The sequence below is a fragment of the Podarcis liolepis genome (genome assembly GCF_965112155.1).
Source record: "Podarcis liolepis genome assembly, chromosome: 4".
NCBI lineage: Eukaryota > Metazoa > Chordata > Lepidosauria > Squamata > Lacertidae > Podarcis > Podarcis liolepis.
This window is the reverse complement of record NC_139558.1, coordinates 73,412,230-73,437,641: the sequence shown is the minus strand read 5'-3', so window position 1 is coordinate 73,437,641 and position 25,412 is coordinate 73,412,230. Positions and strand designations below refer to the sequence as shown.

The 25,412-nt window shown below is 43.3% G+C and overlaps 1 protein-coding gene across 5 annotated transcripts in view; it reads right to left on the bottom strand.

The window, feature by feature from the left end:
• The window catches only part of COL8A1 (collagen type VIII alpha 1 chain), a 94,900-nt gene that overhangs the window by 58,587 nt on the left and 10,901 nt on the right, over window positions 1-25,412 (bottom strand). The window contains exons 1-3 of one of the 5 annotated variants that reach the window (XM_083500774.1): window positions 16,140-16,412; window positions 15,131-15,219; window positions 4,533-4,625 (exon numbers count right to left, since the gene is read on the bottom strand). The exons of 2 other annotated variants lie outside the window; for them this stretch is intronic. The gene's annotated coding sequence lies outside the window, so the exon portion shown is untranslated. Of the gene's footprint in view, window positions 1-4,532; window positions 4,626-15,130; window positions 15,220-16,139; window positions 16,413-25,412 lie in introns of those variants that run through there. 2 more of the 5 variants (XM_083500775.1, XM_083500776.1) reach the window with 2 other exon arrangements.

Genomic DNA, 25,412 nt, shown 5'->3' with positions numbered 1-25,412 from the left:
TCTGTTTAACTTTTATATGTTGTTATTATTATTATTTAATACTGTTCTAATGATCATTGAATGTTACTTTTTGATATAGGTTACCTATTTTAAAGTTATGTTTTATTATCACATTTTTGTATTGCATGTAAGATGTACATTTTTTGTTTCTTCAGCCTGTAAACCGGCTTGAATATTGTAAGATAGAAAGAGGGTATACAAATTAAAAATGATGATGATGATGATGTCATTCTGCTTTATCAGAGCCTGGGCGACATTTAGGGCTAAATGTTGGGAGGCAGAGGGGAACAGACTCCAATGGGAAGTGGTTATGGACCTGATGGATTTCAGATTTGAAAATAAGGGATCAGCAGCCTCGCCTGTCCCAGGGACAGTCTATGGGATATCTGACAATTCGGGATAGCGGGAAATGGCCCTGGAATAAGGGAATTTCCTGCAAAAAAGGGAAGGTTGACAGCTATGCTTTACACTTGAAAGAAAGAAAGGGAATAGAATCATATATTGAAAGTAAAATGGATTAGTCTGGCCACAACAAAAACTAAAACCCTTCAGATCAGGATAATGAGCCTTAACATGCCTTGTGTTTATTTTTGGTTGAATAAAATGAACCTCTTTAGAGATTTTGACCAGTATGATGGTGTTATCATGTCTTAAATAAAATAATGGATGGGTGTGTGTGTGTGTGTGTGTGTGTGTGTGTGTATAGATAGATAGATAGTACCTTGGGTTACATTCGCTTCAGGTTACAGACTCCACTAACCCAGAAATAATGCTTCAGGTTAAGAACTTTGCTTCAGGATGAGAACAGAAATTGTGCTCCGGCGGCACGACGGCAGAAGGAGGCCCCATTAGCTAAAGTGATGCTCCAGGTTAAGAACAGTTTCAGGTTAAGAACGGACCTTCATAATGAAATAAGTACTTAACACGAGGTACCATTGTGTGTGTGTGTGTGTGTGTGTGTGTGTGTGTGTGTGTGTGTGTGTTATGCTAGATATATATTTCAATTCTAGGGATGGATGGAAACTTCATCTGCAGTTTATTCCAGAAATTGTTGCCAAAGTTGTTCATATTGGCTCTGGCATGAATTGGGTCCCTACTGAGAAGTGGGTACAGATCAATTTTGCTTGAAGACTTCTGGTTCCATAGAGCATCGCGTGGTGGAGGCATGCAATACAGCTGTTAAATTTTCAAATGTTGATTTCATAGTGGCACACTGGGGTTCTCCAAGCCACCGCCTGCAGGAAACCACTGTTATACACACTGATTTAGGAGTAAGTCCCATTGAACTCCATAGAGCAGACTTCTGACTAAATATGCACAGTGCTGCTATAAGCTGTGTGATGGGTTGAGTAACACAACTAAGCTTAGATACATCACACGGCAATGGCAAGCTAACTTAAATTTCAACTGTGGAGTGGAAATTTATAACTAGAGTCTCACTGTCTGTTTTAGAGCCCGATTTCAAGAACACATCATCCTTATTTTCTCAGAGCAATTATCTCTTTTTAACTAGACAAATGAGGGTCAAGTGTGGAGGTTCTGGATGTCTTAAAAAAAAATCTGGTCATGCAGTGCTTGCTCTTTGAAGGTGGAAGGAAGAGGGAAAGTAGGGAAATTATTAATATGTGTGCACATGCTGTGTTATAAACCTCTGAGTAGTGAGACTGCTGAAATGATCTGTGGGCAGTTCCCCAAAAAATGGGAGTCTGCATATTTTCTGCTGATGCAATGACTCAGTGGTTTGGTGAGCTGTGACATGAAAGGTGTCTTGAGTTCCAATCTCATTTTAGGAAAGAAGTCCATGGCCTCGGTGACCCCCATTCAGCACTGTTGAAGCACAGCAATCCACTTCTGCACTCAAGGGTGACTCCTCCTGAACAGATGATGAGCACTGTCAGAGGGAAATCACCTGTCTGGGAGGAAAGTAGGCACAGGAAGTTCCGGCCTGTCTACTCAGTGACAAGGTCAACTGTAGGAATTTTGAGACTCTGAAAGCAGTAGAGCTGGATCTTTGGTTCTGGCTGAAAGGGGGAAGGTAAACTTTTTCCAGGGACATCTCCAAATCCTCTCACTGTATGCTTCCATGCCAAACCAAGAACATGAACAATGAGACCAAAAATTTGATATTCTATACCAAGGGTGGATTTGAAAGCAGGAGCTGGAAGCTTTCAGCTTCAAAAAGAAGCAGGCCTTTTCAATAAAAACTAATTACAGTAAGATTAGAACCCTTTTCGGACTTCTCGGCCTTATTGTATAGGCATAACATTTTTATTTGTGATTTCTTAAAGGGGGGGGGCAGAGGTAAATGCATGAGAAGTAAACCCTGAAAAGGTGAGGGGGGGAATCAAACTCACAAATGGATTTGTCGACAGAAAGAAATGAGACTGATCTATTTGGTAAAGTTTACTGGCTCCATTCTGACATTGTGTTCTCTAACCCTCCAAGCTATGGTTTGGAAAACCAAGCAAATCCTATGCATGCATGCTCCTTCCTCTCCTTGTGAACCTGGTTTAAAAGAACACATCCTAGCTTGTCAAAGCACAGCTTTTCAGTATTGTCCAAATCGACAAATTGTCATTTGAGTAAACTCTCTGAACCAGGATTACAAACCACAGGTTGATTCTGGTACACAACCTGTATTTGAGTGGATCACTCTAATCACAGTTTCCTGGTCTGAACCTCACAGGAAACTTTGGTTTGACAAACTAACAAGGGGACACAAGGGTTGGGAGTGTGTGTGTGTGTGTGTGCGCGCGCACACGCATACTACAAATAGCCCAAATTCTGCAGCCCATACATTAAAGAGGGGGTATTTATTTTTTTGTGGGGTGGAGAAAGTGGGGGTGGGGTATCTGTGGTACGCTCTGCAGCCCACCTACCATTTTCCCTGGAACAATGCTGTTTGGGGCCATTCTGAGAAGTAAAAATCTGAAAGCTTTGCTGCTGCCACAGTCTTAAGGAAGCCCACCACTGCTAAGACTAACCATGTTCCCTGAAGTCGCTGCCTCCAGAACATGTTCAGCGGTCCATTTTCACTTCCCCACTATCACCATAAAAATCTTTTATTGATCTTTCATTTCAGTCCTAGCACACACAGTTCTCCAGTCTAAAGTTGGGAGGACTAACATGTTATTATTATTTTTTAAATTAAGGAACACTTTAATTGAACATAATTTAAAAAGGTGTATCATTATAAAAGTTAACTATTACAATTCCCTATATATTTATCTAATGTACAAGTATTATTATCCATATATAAGAAACCTACTATATTTTTTTATAAATGCGTTCCAGATAACACTATATTTGTCCATGCAAAGTCTACATCTATAAGCAGTCCATTCATAATTTGCAACGTAGTCATATCTTTAATCCACTGATTAAATGGACCTGTACACTCATCTTTCCAGTGCATCAGTATCAGTAGTTTGGTCATAAAAGGGGCATGAAATACCCATTTACGTTGTCCAGATGTCACATTCCACATAGTAGGTATGTAGCTCAAAAGAATACTTTCCTATAAAAACTTAATATTTTTCTGCAGAGTCATATTTATGTAATCCATAAATACTTTCTCCCCAAACTGAGTAAGTGTAGGGCATTGTAAAAACATGTATTTTAAAGAAGGATGCATCTGACTAAATCTCCAAAAATTTTAATAGTTCTCTCAGACCACACATTATTAATACATTATTGCAAAGTAATAAAGGTCATAACTGAGTAGTAGGACATCTGTTTTGAATGCAGAAGGTCCTAGAATCCAATCTCTAGTGCCTCCTGGTAGGGCTGCCTGAAACCATGGAGTACCACTGCCAGTCAGTGTAGACAATACTAAGCTAGATGGCCTAATATAAGGCAGCGTCCCATGTTCCTGTTCCTGTGAACTACACACATGCCACCTTGGATTCCATGATGGAAGAAAGATGGGATATAAATAGAATATAATAAAATAAACACAGCCCTCTCGGTCTCTGTTATAAAGATCATTTGTCATGAGACAGTAATTTTATTATATTCAAAAAGCAAAGCCTACTTGGCATATAGTTTTCAATAGAAGTATAAAGAAACCCAAGTTCTTTGGAAAGCTTCAATTAATAATAGCAAATTGTTGTTGTCATTACTTATTTCTACTATGTCTTATTCAAGAAATTAGACTGTCTCATCACAATAATTTGATAGTTTAGTCTGCTGGACTTCTGCTCTGATCCTTAAAAGTAGGAACAAGACAGTTTGCAAATGTCATGTCTCAATAGCTCTGCAAGTTGATTATATTAAGAGCTGGATATGAGCAAAGCCATTACATCACTTCTCAGGGCAGAGAAGAGGCAGGGGAAAGTGTGAGTGAGTTGAATAAGGATAAGGAAGATCCAGATTCAAATAACTAACCAGCCATGAAGCTCCTCAGAGGACCGTGGAGCAGTCGCTGTCCCTCTCAGCCTAATCTACTTCACAGGTTGTTGTAAGAATAAAACAGGGGAAGGGGGGCATGGTACCGGAGCTCTTTGGAGTAAGAATGAGGAGAATGAACTCACACAGATTCTCAGGAACCTTCCTAAAGACTCTCCTCTGAATCCTCAGCAGATTAGCTCCATTCTTTTCATGTGGCTTGTTTTTGTTTCCAGTCCCTATGGTTTCAAAGGAAAACAAGAGGGTTGTGTATTTATTCTCAAGTCCCAGAAAACAAAAGCAATCTTTTGGAAATTTCCAAGGCCATCTCATGATGTCCGAACTGCCAGTTTCTAACTCTGAATAACTGGAGACAGGAAACTCTTCTGGTGTGTGCCGATATCTCATTTTCATATACGTATGTGGCTTTTCTGTGATGGTACATATGGAGAATCCTCATCTCTCCCCCCTTGTGCACACACATGACAGCTAAGATGTTCTGGCACCTATGGCACTTTTATAAAGATATGAGTACCAGCACCTCATTTTTTTAAAACCAACACACACACACACACACACACACACACAGCCTTTCCATCACCACTGATGAGAATGAAAAGAGCTAGAATTTCTCTATCACAGCCTTAATTAAGTTCATTAAGAGAAAAGTTCTGATGATTTACAGGTGGCTGTATAGGAGCCCCCCTCCCAATGTCTTGCTGTTCATCAAACTCCGCCAAGTCACCTGGTGCTAATTATAATCTTCTATAATGCCAGAGGACTAGCCAGCAGAGTCACAGCACAAGTGCCGGCTCTGTGGATACACTCTGTTTCTTTTGAAAAGAAACATCCCGTCTTCAGATTGTATATTCCTCCTGGATTAAATTTCTGTGAACCTTGTGCGGAGTTAAAGTGACTGAGGAAAGCGTGAGCCTGGCTTTGAATCAACTTCCTATTTTCAGGATAGAAACTACCTCGCTGCACAATATACAAATGCCCCCAAGCTGCAGGCTTCAGTATTCAGATCAGTGGCCGAGAGAGGACGACTCAGGCATGTAACAATTGGGAAGTCAGGCCTGGTTCACCCAGTACATGTCCACAGAGGCCCAATGGTACTTCATGTAGCACCTGTGCCAAGTTGACTAGGCCTGCCTTCCCATCAGCCACCACATAGTTGCAGAAGCTCAATATAAAAACACATATCACCACACTGGTGGCTACTGCTGTGGACTGCATGCTTTGCATGAAAACAGTCCTAGCTTCAGTTCTCAGCATCTCTAGGTAGGACCAAGGGGAAAACCTCATCTGAAACCACAGAGAGCCACCCACAGCCAGTGTACAGCCAAGGAACAATTGTGGACTCACTTTGAGATTGTGATTGTTCCTGTGCAGCCATATGATGTCAAGCGCTCAGGACCGCAATACCTCAATGTCCGCCTCTCTCCATATGAACCTACCCAGACCCTGAGGTCATCTTCTAAGGCCCTTCTTCGTGTGCCTCCTCCATGAGAGGTCTGGAGAGTAGCAACACGAGAATGGGCCTTCTCTGCAGTGGCTCCCCATTTGTGGAACGCTCTCCCTAGGAAGGGTCAGCTGGTGCCTTCATTATACACATTTGGGCGCCAGGCAAAAATGTTCCTCTTTAACCAGGCCTTTGGCTGACTGACATCCAATGTTCCTTTAAAACATGTTGAGGAGGGGGAGATTATTGGGTTGGTCTCGTTTATGTTTTTATTATGTATTTTGGGTAGGCATGGTTTGCCGCTTATATTCAGTGATGGCAGGTGATTAGGCAACAAGAGCAAAGAGGAAGAGGAAAGCCAAAGGGCTCTGGCTAAACCTGACATCACCATGTGGAATCACTAGGCAGCTCCCTCCCTCCAAATTTCTCATGGTGTTCAGTGTTGGGTGGCCAAGTGGCCACCATTTAAATTCCTTAGTGTTGTTGACACAGTGTCACTCAATGGCATTGTGGGAAATGTAAGTGGTGATCACCCAGTACCAGTGGCTGGAAGAACACAAGCACTGCAGCAAGAAGTGAGCCTATTAATGCTATACACCAAAGCCCCTATCAAAGCTTGTAGCTGGCCCGGGCTCTGTGGGTTGGCAGTCAGACCCCTGTTGGGGTGTGGGCTTTGACAGGCTTTGAAACCTTGACATTAGCCTGGTTTCTGTGTTTATTTTAAATGTTGACCTATATGTGATGCCGCAAAAGTGATCTGCACCAATTAATGTAAAGAAGGCATACAACAGTGCCATGGAGGATGGGTTTTAGTTTTAGAAAACCATCCAACACATTTCAATCCTGTTACTCTCCCTACAAAGTTCTTCCTCCCAACTCTTTTCAGGTATAATAGATTATCTTATTTAACATGTGTGCTATCCCTAACCCCCTGGATTTATAATGAAAGCAGGGAGCCCACAGAGTAGGGATACTCAAGGAATTTGATTTGTGAATTGCAACATGAACTGACCTGGTTTACAGATCCCAGAAAAATGGGCTGATCAAAACATAGCAGTCAATCAGATTTTGCATTTCTCCAAGTCTTGCAATTCAGGCCTTGGCTAAAAACACACAAACATGAATTTAAAATGTCTGTTTTGCCTATTTTGGAATAAAATAAGTGGAGATGAATTATGTAGTTAATGTGCATTTTGTGATAAAATATGCATTAAAATACACATTTTTGTTCAATTTTTAAAAAATCATAGAAAAGGAACAGAGGAGGCATGCCAATGAATATGTCTGAAATTGACATGCACAGAAAATAGTGTGACTCAGCCATCCCTAGTCCAGACAGTCTCTTCAACGAAGTGCCGCTGCCATGGGGAAACCACATTCTCCCAGAACATGCTGTATGGCTGCTGGGATGCTATTTTAGAAGTTGCCCTGTTCTTACTCTGCTCAGTACATCCTTTACATCCCCACTGGCTCATCTACATGAGTTATTACTGCATGTTACACAGGCACACTTGAACTTCCCCTCCTCAGGGCCATTATGTCTGCAGCTATGCACAGGTGCACCCAACCAACAGTTCCCTCACTCTCTTCACTGAAGTTGCTTCCTTGAAGGATACAGTTGGTACCCACAGGGCTGCAGGGCACACCCCTCCCAGAATTGTTACTGACCCCTTCACCAGCTTCATTTCAGTCTAACTGAATGAAAATAGCAATTAATTCATGTTTTGAAAAATCCAGCTGTTTTGAGTGTCCCCTTGACTAATGGAAAAAATGAGCTTTGGCCATATTCAGTATAGGCACCTAAATACATGCATGTGTGTTTATTTTTTTTGCTTGCTCCTAAAACTGGAAGTCCTGGTTTTTCAGGCTTTTTAAAGATTGATACCACCTGTGCAGAGGCATACAAGGCATCTAATGTGTGTCAGAAGGTTCTAAACATTTCCAGTCCCACTTGATTAAAGGCTTAGCGTACTGTATTGGAACCCTTCATCTAATTTGCACCAATCTTCATTATGTGCCATTCAAGGCTTTGCTCTCCAGCTGATCCAGCACAATGTACATTTTTTTTTAGGGTTCCTTAGGTGCAAGATTACACTTTATTAAGAAATAAACGTTGAGAAAAGAATGTGGCTCTGAATATATTTCTATGGTTTCCACGCCTAACCGTCTCTTTACGGTTGTAAAAATATGTTTTCAATTACTCTTAAAACCTTTGATTCAACCTAGTTTGAGAAAGTCAAGATGAACAGTGTGCTCCCCCCCTTTTTACTGCCCACACAACATAGCATGCATTTGAGCTCAGGAAGAAAGAAAAGCTTCCAGTGTAACATTCAGATAGGAACACAGAATGTAACAAGACACATTCTGAATGGAAAGTACAGAAGAGCCAAGAGCTGACTTTGGACCAATTCATCTCCTCATGGTTGAAAGAATGGTATGTAAAGCAGACAGGAAAAAGTTTGAGAATTAAGGAAATTTTATTAAGCCCTGGAAGAGAATAAAAAAAGGGGGGGAAGCCTACGAGTCATGTTTGCTTAAAAACCGTTTTTCAGACCATCTCAGAGATTATGCCAAGTCTTCAACTGGCAAGTGATTCAGGATGAGCCAGCTTCCCCATTCCATTCTGTGACTGCTCAGAGGGTTTGCTCTGCCCTGCGTTCCACGCCTTGTGGGTTGTGCTTTTAATAAGGAATTCAAGCTGGAACTCAAGCATGCAGAGTTTTCATCAGCTCTCAGTTCCTACCACTTGCTGACATCTCACCACCACCACCAGTCTGGCCGCAAATGCAGGTGTCCACCATCAATCAAAGGCTGCAAAATGCAGTTCTGATGTGACTGACGTACAATTGCATCAAAATTCTTTATTTTTACTGATGTGCCCATGTTCTCCATCGCAGTGCTAAAATGCCACACGCGACCATGAAAAGGTCAGTTTGTGGATGTAGCTGAAATCACATCAAGGCTGCAGTTTGATCACTACACGCATGTGCATCCATATTGCATGTATGTTTGTATGCTTCAAGGAGAGTCAGAAATTAAGAACTGAAAGCTCAGCTATTCCAGACTAGATACATCTAAGCTATTAATCAAGATAATTTAAGAAGGATATTAACAAGCTGGAATGTGTGCAGAGGAGGGCAACCAAGATGATCAAGGAATGGTTGAAGGAGCTGGGTATGTTTAGCTTGGAAAAGAGGAGAATGAGAGGAGGTATGATAACCATCTTTAGGTATCTAAAAGGCTGACACATGTAAGATGGAGAAAGCTTGGTTTTTCCCCTGCTGTGGAGGGTAGGACTTGAACAAGTGGCTTCAGGTTTCAAGAAAGGATATTCCAACTAACAACAGGAATAATTTTCTGACAGTAAGAGCTGTTTGACTGCAGAGTTGACTCCCTTGGGAGGTGGTGGATTCTCCTTCATTGGAAGTTTTTAAGCATAGATTGGGTGGCGACCTGTCATGGATGCTGTAGATGGGATTCCTGCATTGCAGGGGCTGGACTATATGAACATTGGGGTCCCTTCCAACTCTATGATTCTATGATTCTGATTCTATCATCATTTATCTATGAGTCTGTGAAACTCTAACAAAAAATGGCCATCTACTGTTCTTTAACAGATCTCCTGGGACAGGAAGTCCTGCAATTCTGAAGAAGCTGGGAAAAATGCCTCTGCGCACTAAGAAACTCTAATGCTTTGGTGGGGGCTCCTGAGGGCCACAGTCCTTTGTAGGAAACATTCTTGGGGCCACATGCCAGAAGTGAGTGGGGCCAGAGCCAAAAGTGTGCAGAACAATGGATGTGCAAGTACAATTCCAAGCGTTGGTGCTGACCTTTAAAGCCCTAAATGGCTTTGGTCCTGTATACCTGAAGGAGCGTCTCCACCCTCATCATCCAGCCCAGACACTGAGGTCCAGCGCCGAGGGCCTTCTGGCAGTTCCCTTGCTGTGAGAAGTGAGGTTACAGGCAACCAGGCAGAGGACCTTCTCAATAGTGGTGCCTGCCCTGTGGAACGCCCTCCCAGCAGATGTCAAGGCAATAAGCAACTATTTTACTTCAAAAAGACAACTGAAGGTGGCCCTGTTTAGGGAAGTTTTTAATGTCTGATGCGGTATTGTTTTTAATATTCGGTTGGAAGCCACCCAGAGTGGCTGGGGAAACCCAGCCAGATGGGCAGGGTATAAATAATAAATTATTATTATGTAGTGGTTCAGAGTGGTGGACTCGTAATCTGGTGAACCAGGTTCGATTCCCCGCTCCTCCACATGCAGCTGCTGGGTGAACTTGGGCCAGTCACACTTCTCTGAAATCTCTCAGCCCCACTCACCTCACAGAGTGTTTGTTGTGGAGGAGGAAGGGAAAGGAGATTGTTAGCCGCTTTGAGACTCCTTAGGGTAGTGATAAAGTGGGATATCAAATCCAAACTCCTCCTCTTCCTCCTCCTCCTCCTCCTTCTTCTTCTTCTTCTTCTTCTTATTATTATATACAGTGGTACCTCAGGTTACAGACGCTTCAGGTTACAGACTCCACTAACTCAGAAATAGTACCTCGGGTTAAGAACTTTGCTTCAGGATGAGAACAGAAATCACGCGGCGGTGGCAGCACGAGTCCCCATTAGCTAAAGTGGTACCTCAGGTTAAGAACAGTTTCAGGTTAAGAACGGACCTCCAGAACGAATTAAGTTCTTAACCCGTGGTACCACTGTATGTGGCTCTTACCTTTGCAGAATAGACCACACTCCAGTCACGTGAAAGCCTGAGGTTTCTATACGCACACCTCTCCACCCTATCCAGCAAACCAAGCAAGAAGCACTAGTACAGTTTAAGGACACATTCCAGCTAGTCAAGAGCACTTGAGCAGAAAGGTGTGGAGCAGGGCCAATGTGGAGTGTGGCCTGGGGAAAGTCCTAAAAGCCAGATAGAGAAATGAAGGGCCATGGTTGGGCCTTGACCCTGAAGTTCTTCATTCCTGCTGTAATGTATTGGTCATATAAGAGCACAGTCCCAATGGTTATTCAATCTGGATAATGTTCAGACAAATGTGAATCCTGGGTATAGGAAAGTTTTTATCCTACTGCCAACATTCCCTTTTAGCCGAATATTATTCAGATATTTGGGATATGTTGGTGGCAGGAGGCTTGGGTAAAGTCTTGATATTAGAATTGTGGAGTTGGATGGGACCCCAAGAGTCATCTAGTCCAACCGCCTGCAATGCAGGAATAAAATTAATATGAAGGCAGCAGAGTAAAACAGAATGTGCTCTTTTGGGTTATGAATAATTGCTTTATGGTGGTTGTGACCATTATCTTGACATTTTAAATGTTATTTATTTCATAAAATTAATGCACAAACCCCTCAAATCTCCACAGTTCAATATTCCCTGGACACATTCCTTGCTTTCTATATCCTACAACTTCTGTCAAAGGATACCAGATTCTTTCATTTGTCATATCTATACCACAGAGGCAAACTGGTGAATAAGTATTCCCTCTATTCTGGGGACTTGGAAGTCTATGAGGAGATTAAAGGTAAGGGACCCCTGACCATTAGGTCCAGTCGTGACTGACTCTGAGGTTGCGGCGCTCATCTCGCTATATTGGCCAAGGGAGCCGGCGTACAGCTTCTGGGTCATGTGGCCAGCATGACTAAGCCACTTCTGGCGAACCAGAGCAGTGCACGGAAACGCCGTTTACCTTCCCACCGGAGCGGTACCTATTTATCTACTTGCACTTTGATCTGCTTTCGAACTGCTAGGTTGGCAGGAGTTGGGACCAAGCAACGGGAGCTCACCCCGTCGCAGGGATTCGAACCACCGACCTTCTGATCGGCAAGTCCTAGGCTCTGTGGTTTAACCCACAGCGCCACCCGCGTCCCTTATGAGGAGATTAACAGTCCTTAACAGAGTTCCCAGCAGCTTCCCCGAACTAGTTCCCAGTATTCTTTGGGGGAAGTTAAAATGGACAAGCCAGTATAAAATCAATGCAAGTTCATAAAACAGATATGCCTTTTTATGCACTGTAAGCTGCCCAGAGTGGCTGGGGAAACCCAGTCATATGGGTAGGGTGTAAACGTTGTTGTTGTTGTTTACCTGTTGCATTTCTGCAGCAGTTACGTGCTTGTTATAACGGACCAAAACTCTGAGAAACTATTCTACAAAATGAATGAGTGTTGGAGAAGAATGAAAGTAGTAGTATTTCATCTGCTTAATCCAAAGTTAGTGTGTGCGGCTTATCAGACACCAGACTGGATTGCAGCTAATAATCTAGTTGGGTCCCCCTCCCCCGCCCGAAATAAGCGAAAAGCAGTTGACAGATCCAAAATGCACACTCTTCTCCCATGAAAACATTTTTTCCATTCTTGCTTTTCCAAAAAAATGGAAAGTTCAAAGCTTAACTACTTCTTGTTATGAAAGAATGAATTTTCTACGAGAGACTTGGACAAAGACATGAGCCTATGTAATTGCCCTGTGGCTGGGTGGATCGGGAAGAAGCAGGGAGGGGCGGGTGGAGATTTTACTTGTCAAGAAGCAATGGGAAGCAAGAAAGATTAAGAAAGATCCAACATTACGTTTTCAAATCTGGGCTGCTGGTGTTTATCATTTGCTTATATACCTCAAGCTGACAAGTCAAATCTAACGAGGGAAAGAAGCAAAATAATGCTGTGGTTGGATCCAAAGTAGCCCTTCCCTTTGCAAAAGCAGTTCTTCACAGAAGTTCACAAATTCCGGTGCTTTTGCAAACTGAAGTGCAAGATGTGGGTGGGTAGGTGGCAAAAGCAACATTCCCTTGTTCCTTTTTCTCCCTGTAGCCCATAGCTGTCAACCTTCCCTTTTTTTGCAGGAAATCCCCTTATTCCAGCGCCGTTCCCCGCTGCTATCCCGGATTGTTAGATATCCCGTAGACTGTCCCCGGGACAGGTGAGGCTGCTGATCCCTTATTTTCAAGGCTGCCGATCCCTTATTTTCAAGGCTGCTGATCCCTTATTTTCAAATCTGAAAGTTGACAGCTATGCTGTAGCCCCCTGCACTGCCTACGGGGCTGGTCTACCCAGGAGGTGGGTCATACAAGAAGTGGGTCAGTGGCAGGAGTGCAAGAGGTTTTGCCTGCCCCACTGCTTCTGCCACCGCATGGCAGACATGTTGGGTTTCCTGGGCACACAAGTTGATGTGGGAAGTGCTCCCAAGGCAGAATATCTCCTCCTTTTTTATTCTTCTCCTGACAGGCTAAGAGCATCCTGTTCAGGCAGGCCTTTGGCGACAAAGGCACAGGCAGTGCTGATCACGGAGCTGCTGTCGGGGTGGACTGTATTTTAACTGCTCATTCTAAATGTGTTCTGGTGCATTTTGATGATTGCTTTTGAACAGTTTGCTTTTATTGCTTTGTACTTTATAATGTTGTTTTTAAAAGGTTTATTGTAATTATGTGTATATTGTAAACAAATTAGAGACACAGACAGACAGACAGTTAATTCTACTGATGTTTGGTTGTTTTTAAATTATTTTTCCTACGTTTTCTATAATTCTTGTTTTAATTTGTAAGCCACTTTGAGTCCCGCCGACGAAAAAGGCAGGATATAAAGAGAATAAGAATAATAAATAATCCTTGAAACACAACTTGAGAGAAGGGTGGGATATAAATACTAAAACTAACATCAGTGTTTAAAAACTTCTGGTCTAGAGTGAAATTCCTTCAGCTGCCTCTTTTTTCCAGGAGTTTTAAAATGAAAGGCAGTGACAGTGACCCAGGGACATAGGAATGCAGGGAACAGCCTGGGTTAGACCAAGGGTCCAGCTGGTCAGTATTATCAATACTAACTGGCAGCCAGCTTTCCAGCAATTCAGCCAGAAAACTTTCTCATGCCTACCTGGAGTTGCTGGGGAATGAATCTGGGAACCTTCTGCATACAAAGCACTTGTTGTCTCACTACGTTACAGCCCTTCCCCTTAATGCTTGCTGCTCATTAAAGCAGCTCCACCGCCTTCATGTTAATGCTTCCCATGTTTTGTAAATATGTGACAAGGAAGTGAACAAACTCCCTCCAGTTTCTAGATACCGTGCAAAATTGTCCTGGCGCAGGCACCCGTCTTTCTTATTTGATTTTATTATTCATCACAATATCACGGAACAAGTTTAGCTGTCCAAAGCTGCGATGAGACAAGGCACAGCTGAACTGTGGGCTTGTACAAAGTCTCGGCTCAGTCTCCATCCATCAATTAGCCAGCGAGCTCCCCTGTTAACAACACTGATTTGTAAACACACAAATTACTCAGCTGTGATTACATCACAATTTAAATGATTTATGCACCAGTAAAATGAACAGCAACTAGGTCATCATGGCACATCAAGTCTGGATGCTGAGAAGAGAAATGAAAGGGTTCCCACGAGGCAAGACACAGTGATAACGGCAAAAACCTTTATTAAACTAACAGAACTAAACAACATGGGCAAAGCAACTGCTTATATACATTTCTGAAGGCCTGGGCCACTCCTACTCGCAATGGGATTGGCTGTCTAAACTCCCAAGCTGCGAATCATGACTCAGAGTTTAAGGGCTAATGGCAGAGGCCCCAATCCTGAAATAATCTGATGTGATTGGATATCATGTATCAAATCAGAACACAGGGGCTCAGAATCCTTAGTCCAGACTCAAGCTCAGGCAAACACAGACCACTGAATACATAAGACTCTCCATCTTGCAGGCATAATCCATTGGATGGACTCCCAGAACAGCCTCAGTAGTAGCACAATCAGTCCAGATCATCTTCTGAGGCCCTACTTTGTATCTTTGCAAGATGTGTCTCCTCCACAAAAGATCTGGAGGGTGGCAACACAAGAACAGGCCTTTTCTTCAGTGGCTCCCTGTCTGTGGAATGCTCTCCCCAAGAAAGTTCGCCGGGTTCCTTCATTGTACAGCTTTAGGCGCCAGGCAAAAACGTTCCTTTTTAACCAGACCTTTGGTTGATTTGACTGACGTCCTATGCCCTTTTAAAATGTCTTGGGGGAGGGTTATTGGGTTGTTCTTTTTATTTTGATTATGTATTTTGTGGTTTTATATTCTGATTTTATTCTGTGAACCGCCCTGAGACCTGCGGATATAGGGCGGTATATAAATAAAAATAAATAATAAAAAGAGGCTAGTATATAAAGTAACACTTTGAACACCATGGACAGAAAACTATTTCAAAAGGGAGCCCAGGCAAAAACTTGAGATCAACCCATCATCTGCATGTTGGTCAGAACGAGAATTAGAACTAGTGATAGAGGAGCAATTGTAAAGCCAAACTTACAAAATTAGCACTTTCAAAGACAACATGCAAACTGAAACACAGCTGCCCTTCGAAATTGGCACTTCTCCAAATTTTGCAATGCTGTTCTCCTACAAGCAATATGTACAAAAAGTGCCTATATTAAACTGTGCATTAAAATGCATATATTAGTGGAAATAACATACAAAAAGGCATTCTATATGGGGATTGCTTTGTAAAAAAAATGTAGGAGAAATTGCATAGAAAAATGTGCTGACTAGGAGAAATTTGTGCTAAAATGCTGGCAATTTTTCATGAGATTTTTTTCCTTTCATTTAAAAAGCTGCAAATTGTGAATTTAAGACTGGAAAAAGGATAAACCGAGACAATCCAAACTAGCATATTCATCCGCCCCTAAGGGGCGCATCAGTTGTTATGGACTGGTTGGATGCAAAGGAGTAGTAAGAGGCACCAGCTAGGGAACCCCCTAGGGAAGAAGGCTCAGAGCCAGGGGATTGGTGGTGGGACCACAATGAGTGGCAGAGAGAGAGGAGGGAACAGGCTGGGACAAGGTGGTGTCGGAAGCTGAAGAGGCAACAAGGTTTAGTGAGCAGGAAAAGGCTGTGGCAGAGAGCAGTCCAGAAGCAGAAGCAGAAGCAGAGACTGAAGATGAGAGGGCCCAAGAGGCTAATGAAGAAGCCAGGGGTCTCTCCCTCCTTCAGCAACCAGTTCTCTCCCCGCACCCAGACTCCCATAAGAAGGTGGAGCAAAGAGAGAGAAGGTGAAGGAGTCTCAGGTTGCTCAGTCCTCACAACTGCTTGTGAGGGTGAAGGAGTCTCAACTGCTTGGGGAGTCTTGAGGAGTCTCAACTGCTTGTGAGGGTGAAGGAGTCACAACTGCTTGTGAAAGTGAAGGAGTCTCAGTCCTCACAACTGCTTCATTGGGGCAAGATCTATTGGGAAGAGTTGCTATGCTCACTAGGCCTAGCCTCCTGAGCTATTTGTTCCTTTGAATAAAAAGAGTTAGCTTCATTGTGTGAGATATTACTGACCTGCTCCTGGCACCCACCTCAGGCATCAGTACTTTAAGAGCACAATAGCCCTGCTGAATTACCAATTCATCTAGTTTAACATCCTGTTTCCCAGTGAGATGCTTCCATGAAGGCCACAGGTAGGCCATGAAGGCAACAGCCCTTCCCTCTCGCTGTGATTGAAAGTCAGAGGCATATTGCCTCCAAGCCAGGTGGCTCCGTAGCTAATAGGTCTTATCAATGGCAACCTTCCCTTGAAAAGCCATCTAAGCCAGTGCCCATTGCCACATCTTGTGGTGTTGAATTCCAGAAGTTAATAATGTGTGAAATGGAATTCAATTGGAACATAGCTAGAATGCCTGCCCTGATTCTACCGCCAATCAGCTTCATTGTTTCCCCTTTGTTTGGCCCCAAGGGTGCCATTCCAATCCATATGAAGCTTTCTTTTTCAATCCATCACAAGGCAATGGAACATGCTGCATGCAGAAGCAGAAGGATTAAGTAGGCTGTAATATGCATAAATATTCTAATAAAAATCTTAGATTTACTGCTTGCAGAATTTATTGTGGAATTTGAGGATCTTAAGATGCTCAGATTCAAGGAGCCATGTCAAAACAGATTAGCATTAGAATATAGCCCTTTTGAGCAGTGCAGTCTGAATGCACGAAGGAGCAAGTAGGAACGGGCAAGGGAAGTCCTGCCAACTCAGTAATGGCCAGCAAACAATCTGCGTTGTTCTGAAATGGGATGCCATACCCAACACATCGAGCTTCCAAAGTGGAAAAGAGAACCCTGGTTAACCAAGCTTACCATCCCTGTGTTGGAAACCCTATGTGTGTAACACCAATTATGCAATGGCTAGGAAAGGCAGCATCCGTAGTTTCTCCCCATGCATTTCCACTTGCCTCTGTAATTCAAACAGAAGGCCTGCAGAGCGATTATGCACTGCAAAAATCCAGATACAAATGCATGGATATCACCTCATCTCAGTCTAGGAGCATAGCACACTAGCAGCTTCAGAGCCGCCATGGCTTGGAATTCTACAAAACAACAGCAAAATCAGTGCAATTCTTAAAGTTTCAGTCCACCATCGGGATTCAAAATGGAGTCCATTGGTAGCCAAACACAGACGGAAAACTGCTCCTTGATCCCACGAATCATCATGAAAAATTTGATTATGACATTTTTAAGATGCGTCCAACTGGATAGCAAACATACAAGCAACTTTCCAAAGTATTAACTCCATAACTTTCCCAGAAATTACACAAGAGCGGTTCCCGAGTTGAGGGTGCATGGGCTATTTAGTTACTACATCTTTAATTCCGTTCTTCTTCGAAGCAGCTGAGGGCACTCAACCCAGTTCTCCGCCCATCCATTTTATTCTCACAATAAGCCTGTGACTGCCCTGAACTCTGTGGCTGAGCAGGGATTTAAACCCAAGTCTCCTCGAAAGAAAGAGCTCAATACTGTACTAAGGCTGTGCCACACACTGGCCAACATACATTTTCCAGGTTAGGTGGGGGAAATTTGCAGGTTGTTATTCTTATTGCTGCTGCTGTTTGCAAGAACCGCTTCCCCCTCTGCTGTTGCTCCAGAGCCCCCAACTCCTCCCCACCCTCACCTGCTCCTTTCCCAGAGTGATCCTTGCCAAAGCAGGAGTACGTAGTAAAACATAATGAGATCATAGTTCTGTAGCTAATCAGATTTGGCTATGTGTCCATGTCACATGCCAATTCGGACTGAAGGTAAGGAGCAATTCAGACTGAAGTCCAGCGTTCTCAAGGTGAATGTGGGGGTCAGGGCAGGAGCCAACCATCCACACTTTTGCAAGGGATGAAAAAGTTTGCAAAACATGTCCCAAGATTTAGGCCATTCCTGCCGACCATTTCCTTGTGGTGGAAATTGTGGAAAGGCATATCTGTATGCAGTGCTTTTTTTAAAAAAAAAATGTTTAGGGGTACTCTCATTTTGACTCAAGAAAGTCACCATTTTATAGTTCAAATTGGGAAAAAATAAATACAGTGGTACTTCGGGTTACATACACTTCAGGTTACATATGCTTCAAGTTACAGACTCCGCTAACCCAGAAATAGTGCTTCAGGTTAAGAACTTTGCTTCAGGATAATAACAGAAATCGTGCTCCGGCGGCGCGGTGGCAGCGGGAGGCCCCATTAGCTACAGTGGTACCTCAGGTTAAGTACTTAATTCGTTCTGGAGGTCTGTACTTAACCTGAAACTGTTCTTAACCTGAAGCACCACTTTAGCTAATGGGGCCTCCTGCTGCTGCCGCGCTGCCGAAACACGATTTCTGTTCTCAACCTGAAGCAAAGTTCTTAACCTGAAGCACTATTTCTGGGTTAGCGGAGTCTTTAACCTGAAGCGTATGTAACCTGAAGCATATGTAACCTGAGATTCCACTGTACAGTAAATGGACAAAAGTACGAAGATTCACAAAATGTTTAGAGGTATGCATCCCCCATGAAAAAAGCACTGTCTGTATGGATATAATTTGCCAGGAGACTGGCTACAAAAAGGAACAGGTAGAGCTAAGAACAACTTAACACTCTTTGCCAATGTGTCTGGCTTACCTAGAGGCATCTGGCCTTTTTCTTGGCTGACTCAGATATCTGCATTTCTTTGACACTTTGCATTTTGCCCATGCCTAGCCTTTCCACTTATTTTTAAGGAACAAGTATAGACTTGTGGTTAAGGCACCAGGATAGGAATTAACTGATCTGGTTTATGTTTCTGGAGCTGGTACAGTTTTCCAGTGTTTTTCGCCAAGTGGCTGAAGCTGGAGTTCTCCAAAGAGCTCAGCTTCACACACACAGGGGCAAATTTCCTGAAGCATTCATCAGGCATCATCAAGCAAAGCGACTGTACCGTCATATCTGGACCACAGATTTTGGGTGCACATCTCAACATCCCTCTGCACCCATTTCTGAACAAAGAGACTAATGTGATGCAATGGTCTTCATCTTATCAGGGAGAACATAATCCAGTCATCCTTGTCAGTTTTCAAAAAAATCTACCACATCCCCTTCCCACCCATGTATAACTGTTTCATGAGTAGCTTGACCAATGAATCAAGTTGTTTGCCTCAGCTGCAAACCACAGGAAAGTGACTAACTGCAAATACTGTGGCTTCATTTAAAACCCCAATATTAATTTAAATTTTTTCTTGGCCAGAGGTGGCCAGCCTTTTGGGGCCTCTAGGCACAATGGCAAACTAAAGAAACTGGTGTCAGTGCCACACAAACACCGTAACCAAACACACCCCACAACCTAGTCTATTGGCGACAAGATAATGCTTCTTGAATTTTTGAATTTTGGTGAGGGGAAGGGTACTGTGTACTAAAGGTCCATGTACACACCATTCCTTTAAATAATAATAATAATAATAATAAATTTTATTTATATCCCGCCCTCCCCAGCCGAAGCCGGGCTCAGGGCATATTCAAAACATGTTTGTTCCCTTAAAGAACACTGGCCATGGTAGTTTGCTTCTCAGAGTTACAATGCCCAGCAGCTTTTAACAAACTACAGTGCCCAGAATTCTTTTAGGAGAGAAAGGTGCTTTGAATGTGCATTAAAGGTATAGTGTGTCTACAATGTCAGTAAACAAAAATCTGACTACATTATGATAGTGTATAATTAAATGTCTTTAATACAGTGGTACCTCTGGTTATGTACTTAATTCGTTCCGGAGGTCCGTTCTTAACCTGAAACTGTTCTTAACCTGAAACACCACTTTAGCTAATAGGGCCTCCCGCTGCCACCGCACCACTGGAGCATGATTTCTGTTCTCATCCTGAAGCAAAGTTCTTAACCCGAGGTACTATTTCTGGGTTAGCGGAGTCTGTAACCTGAAGCATATGTAACCCAATGTACCACTGTAAAACAGATTTTGGTTATTAAAAATGCATTTTACAACATTTAATAACTTTTTAAAATAAATGTTCTGCAGTGTTAATACACATCTGTAACCCTAGCCAAACTGCTGAAATCACCTCACAAACAGCAGACAGGTAGCTGTAATAACCTGTTGCAGCAAGAAACAGAATTCTGTAGCCCCCTAATGACTAACAAATATATTGTGGTATGAGCTTTCATGAGCAAAAGCCCACTTCATCAGACGCATGACAACCACATGGGTGGAGGCAGGAGCAGTGTGGGAACACCACAGAATGGCTACAACCACACTTCTGCTTGTAAGATAGGAAGCAGGAGCAAGATTCTGACAGTGAGGATAACAGTTGCTTTCTGTTAATGGTTGCCCATGGTTTGGCCTTGAGAAAAGGCATGGAAAGAAGTTGGCATATTCATCCCATGCTCTAATGAAACTAGTGATTTGATGCTGATATTGATGAACAGAAAGCAGCTAGCCAGTAATACTATTAATTATTTTTGTGAATTACCTGCCCTTCACCCTAGGGTCCCAACAATTTAAAACATTAAAAACAAATTAAAAACCTACAATTATTTAGATTTAGATTTCCAGTCTTTCTGCATTAGAAATCTCCAAGGCCGTTTACTAAAAAGAGACTGTGTGATGGGATGTGCTTTAGCTGTGCTTGCGGGTAGATCTAACAGTTACATTAGCATCATTTCGGCCTATTCCTCAGCTAGTTCTTCAACTGCTATTAAATTACAAGCAAAACTTGTGCATACACCCCTTGCATGCCAAGAAAGCTTTCTAAAACTTTGTGTGGTTTTCTTTCCCACCCTGTTGGCTGGGTTTTGTTTTGCTCTCTTCCATCATCACCAACTGTCCTTTTAAATGGTTTATTAAGTCCCCCAGATAAATGTCCAACTGCCTATCCCTTCTATAATGAACAGCAACTTTTCCAGACATATATTAAAACCAAGAAACAAATATGAAACAAATAGAAAATTGATTTCGAACAATACCTACCATGTAGAATGGGGAAACACCGCAGATATGATGGCAATGGAGAACAGAAGAGAGGTCAACCTTGCTTTATGCAGCTGCCAGATCAATGACTAAGTCCAGGATTAATGAGCCATTTGTCCCCCATTCCCTTTACACCATGCTACTTTTTGCAGGAACATATAAGCCCTCTTCAAAACAGATGTGACATAAATCACACACACTCACTCTCCACACATTGCAGATAACACATCACAGGGCTGGAGGGATAGTTAAAAGCCGCAGAAGACAGAATCACAACTCAAAACGATATTGACAGGCGAGACCCATGCCGAAAACAACAATTCAACAGAAATCAATGTTAAGTCCTGCATTTAGGCACAAAGAGCCCCAAAGGAACAAGTGTAGTCTGGGGAAGACCTGACTTGGCAGCAGTAAACATGAAAAGGTTCCATGTGTCCTAGAGAGCATGAGTCAGCAGTGTGATATTGCAGCTAAGAAAGCAAATGCAATCTTAGAAAGAGCTAAGAGGAGCATAGCGTCCAGATAACAAGTAGTTTTGTTGCTTTCTTCTGCACTGGTCATATCACACTGGTGTGCTGTGTCTGGTTCTGAGCACCATATTTCAAAGAGAATGACAAACTAGAGCATAACCAGAGGAGGACAACCAGGATGGCTTGGGGTCTGGAAGCTGAGTCGTATGAGGAATGGTTGAAAGACAATGCAGGTCACTCGTGGTCAAAACCAAATCCAACTTAACACACAGATCTGCAATCATTTATAAGCATAAAGGTAAAGGGACCCCTGACCATTAGGTCCAGTCGTGGCTGACTCTGGGGTTGCGGCGCTCATCTCACTTTATTGGCCGAGGGAGCCAGCGTACAGCTTCCGGGTCATGTGGCCAGCATGACTAAGCCGCTTCTGGCGAACCAGAGCAGCGCATGGAAATGCCGTTTACCTTCCCGCCAGAGAAGTATTTATCTACTTGCACTTTGACGTGCTTTCGAACTGCTAGGTTGGCAGGAGCAGGGACCGAGCAACGGGAGCTCACCCCGTCGCAAGGATTCGAACCGCCAACCTTCTGATCAGCAAGTCCTAGGCTCTGTGGTTTAACCCACAGTGCCACCCACGTCCCTATTTATAAGCATAGTTCAGACTTAATTCTGAAGCATGGTTTGCGGTCTAAACCATGGTTTTAGCATTGAGTCTTCATGAGCCTTAGGCTCACACCATCAACTCATCTCCTACCAGCTTTTCTCCTTGTGGTGTCCAAATGCAGGGAACTGTGGCCTGTTCTAACTGTGATTAGTTGTGTCAATTGATAGCCTAACCTTATGCAAGTTAAACCATCCCACTGAGGTCCACCAAGTCTTTTACCTACATAGGTGAGCTTACAACTTTAGCATTCAGCTTCAAAAACATTTGCCATGGGAGAAGAGCCATATTATGGTTCTGCACATTCAGTGGTGACCTCTCCTAGAGGCTGAGCTCTTTGGGGGCCCTCCAAATTTTTTGAGGAGACGCTGGGTGCCTCAATGTCTGAAGAAATCATGGGGCAGAGGACACCAAGCGTGGAACCAAGCATGGTGTGGCTTCAACAGCCGGCTCCTCCTCCTCCTTCTCCTGCCGGACAGGGGAAGGAGGCAGGAAGCAAGCAGGGAATTGTGCGCCATGTGGCAGTTCCTGGCTGGTGGCAGCAGCAGCAGCAGCAGCAGCAGCAGCAGGAGCTGCCAGCCATTGAAGCCATGCTGCTGTAGCATTTGACTCCACCCCGGCTCCTCCTGGTGTTGCATGCATGTCATCAGTCTGCCCCCACAAACTCCCTCACAAATTGGAGCCTCTGTGCACAGCCAAGAGTCCCCATGGACACATGTGCAACCACATCTGACTTCACAGTTAGCTTTTTCTGCATGATGCAGGCATCAGGCTTTAAGCAGTCATCCATGTTGACAAATTGGCCATTTTCCACAAAGCATGGCAAAATATTCAAATTTTGACATAGGAACCCCTATCCAGCCTGCCTCTGATCCCAACTCATCATTTTATTCTCCTTCCTTCCCTCCCCCTCCCCTTTTTATTAAGATTACCCGCTCTGGGATCCCACAGCTAATTCTCCCCTGGTCTCCTCGCTGGCACAAATAGGACTAATTTAGCCAGCTAGCCCTGGTGATCATCTAATGTTTATTGGATGGATTTCCCCCCTAAATTGATTTTTGAATTCTGAATTTATTGTTATTCATGTTTTATACTGCATTTTATGCTGTTTTTGTTGCATCAATTAAGTGTTTTAAATTTGTTGTTATCTGCCATGAGCCCAGTTTTCTGAACTGGGAAGGGTGGGGTATAAATAATAAATTATTATTATAATTTATTATTATTACTATATCGCATCCTTGCAACTGTACTCTTCCCAAGCACTGAGCTGTATCATTTTTGTTTAGTGCTGAGAAGGCTCCACTCTTGTTTCACCCTGATTGACAGCTGTGGTGGGTTGGCAGCATGCCACACAGGACAACCAAGAATCACACGGGGAAGGGACTGGGAAACTTCACAATATTTTTGACCATGGTAAGCATCTCCTTAGAGAATCCATTCCATATGTAAAAAAAAAGTTTTCTTGTATGCTTCTCAGCAGGGCTGGACAAAGCTGTTTAATGGAGAGCACAGAGCTCTTTGATGATCCCAAGTCTTTTGGTTTGGGGTTGTGGCCGTGTCCCCTTTGAAGCTAAAGATATGATTTATTACTTATGAAAAACCAAAGAATCAGCTTTGGCCTGGACTGTTTTGGAAAGCTCACTTTTCAACATTGCCTTGTTCTTCACTTCCAGCGCACATTGACAAGTAATGGCATTTCTGGAACAACTAAAACATGAGGGACTTTCTTCCTAAAATCCAAATTAGCATTTTCTGCAGCAAACAATGTGACTGCTACTATGGCACATTTCATCTGCTGGCCAAGTGGAAATGAGCAGAGAGTTATTTCTTTCCTCTTTCAAAGAATGTGCTTTATAAGAAGTGGATGCCAGTGGAAGGTGCTGGCTTAACTGTTCTAAAGTGGAGCTGAATTAAATTTAGCACAAAGTAGGACCGGGCCAATTCTCCTTAGTTAAATTTGCTTGTAAAAAGAAAAAAGAAAGAAACAATTTATGTCCGTCTAATTTGGCTTCCTCCCTTATGAACGCTGCTGGGCTGAGATTTTGGGGAGTGGGGTAGGGAATCCATAATATAAAAGTGTTGCATTTGGCAAGCCGAGTCTTAACATTAAAGCTTAAAATTCCTCAGGGAGACTTAAGATTTAGGGGACAATCAAAGCCACACACAGAGAAAGAGAGAGCGTGCATTGTGCTCATTGCCATAGACAGCTGGGACTGCATGGTCCCCTGAATTTTAGAAAAAATGAAACGCACACATTTCTGTAGCGCAGTAGTATCCCACTTCACATACTACTTGTGCAAACACGGAAGGAGAGAAGACAGAGGCTAAGAAACAGTGCTCTTGGTCCTGCCCACAGGTCATACAGTTCCACCCCAGTCCTGCCACCCCAGCCTGCCACCCACGCTTTAGCGTAGCCACCTGAAGGCCATCCTTTGCATGGAGGCTTCCCTAGATACTGGAACTCTGCATGATCTGTGTTCTGGCAAAGCCTGCAGGTCAATAGTGGTACCTCAGGTTACAGACGCTGCAGGTTACAGACTCCGCTAACCCAGAAATAGTGCTTCAGGTTAAGAACTTTGCTTCAGGATGAGAACAGAAATTGTGCTTCAGGTTAAGAACAGTTTCAGGTTAAGAATGGACTTCCGGAACGAATTAAGTACTTAACCAGAGGTTCCACTGTACTAAAATAGCAAAGCCTCTCTCCTTCCCCAGACACACAGCCATGCTAACACATGGTCAGCAGGCCCAGGGCTGGGGTGGGAGGACCACATACTCTTGGGGTGGGGCCAAAAGTGCAGTTCCTGGCCCCTTTCCACTCATTTCCCCTCTCTGTAAGGAGTGAAGAGGAGAGCTGTTGCGAATTCTGGATGTGCCCCGATGGTGGTGGTAGTGGGGCATGTCCGGGTTTTCAATCCCCAGAATATGGCAACCCTACGAAAAGGGTTGCCCACTCCTGTGTTAAAGGAAGCTTCTTTCACCTCTTTGCCGTTTTGCTGACTCCTAAACATGGAATCCATTTTTAAGCACATTGTGGGTATATCCCTTCCATGATTATTTAGGACTTGTATATCTTCAGAGAGTCCCATCAAAGACCCCAGTCAGGATGCTCAAAACTCCACAGATATCTCCCCAATCACATACCCCCCAAAGATTTATCTGATGAAAATGGGGATGTCTTATTCCATAATAATAATGATAGTAATTTTATTATTTATATCCCGCTGATCTGACTGGGTTTTCCTAGCCAC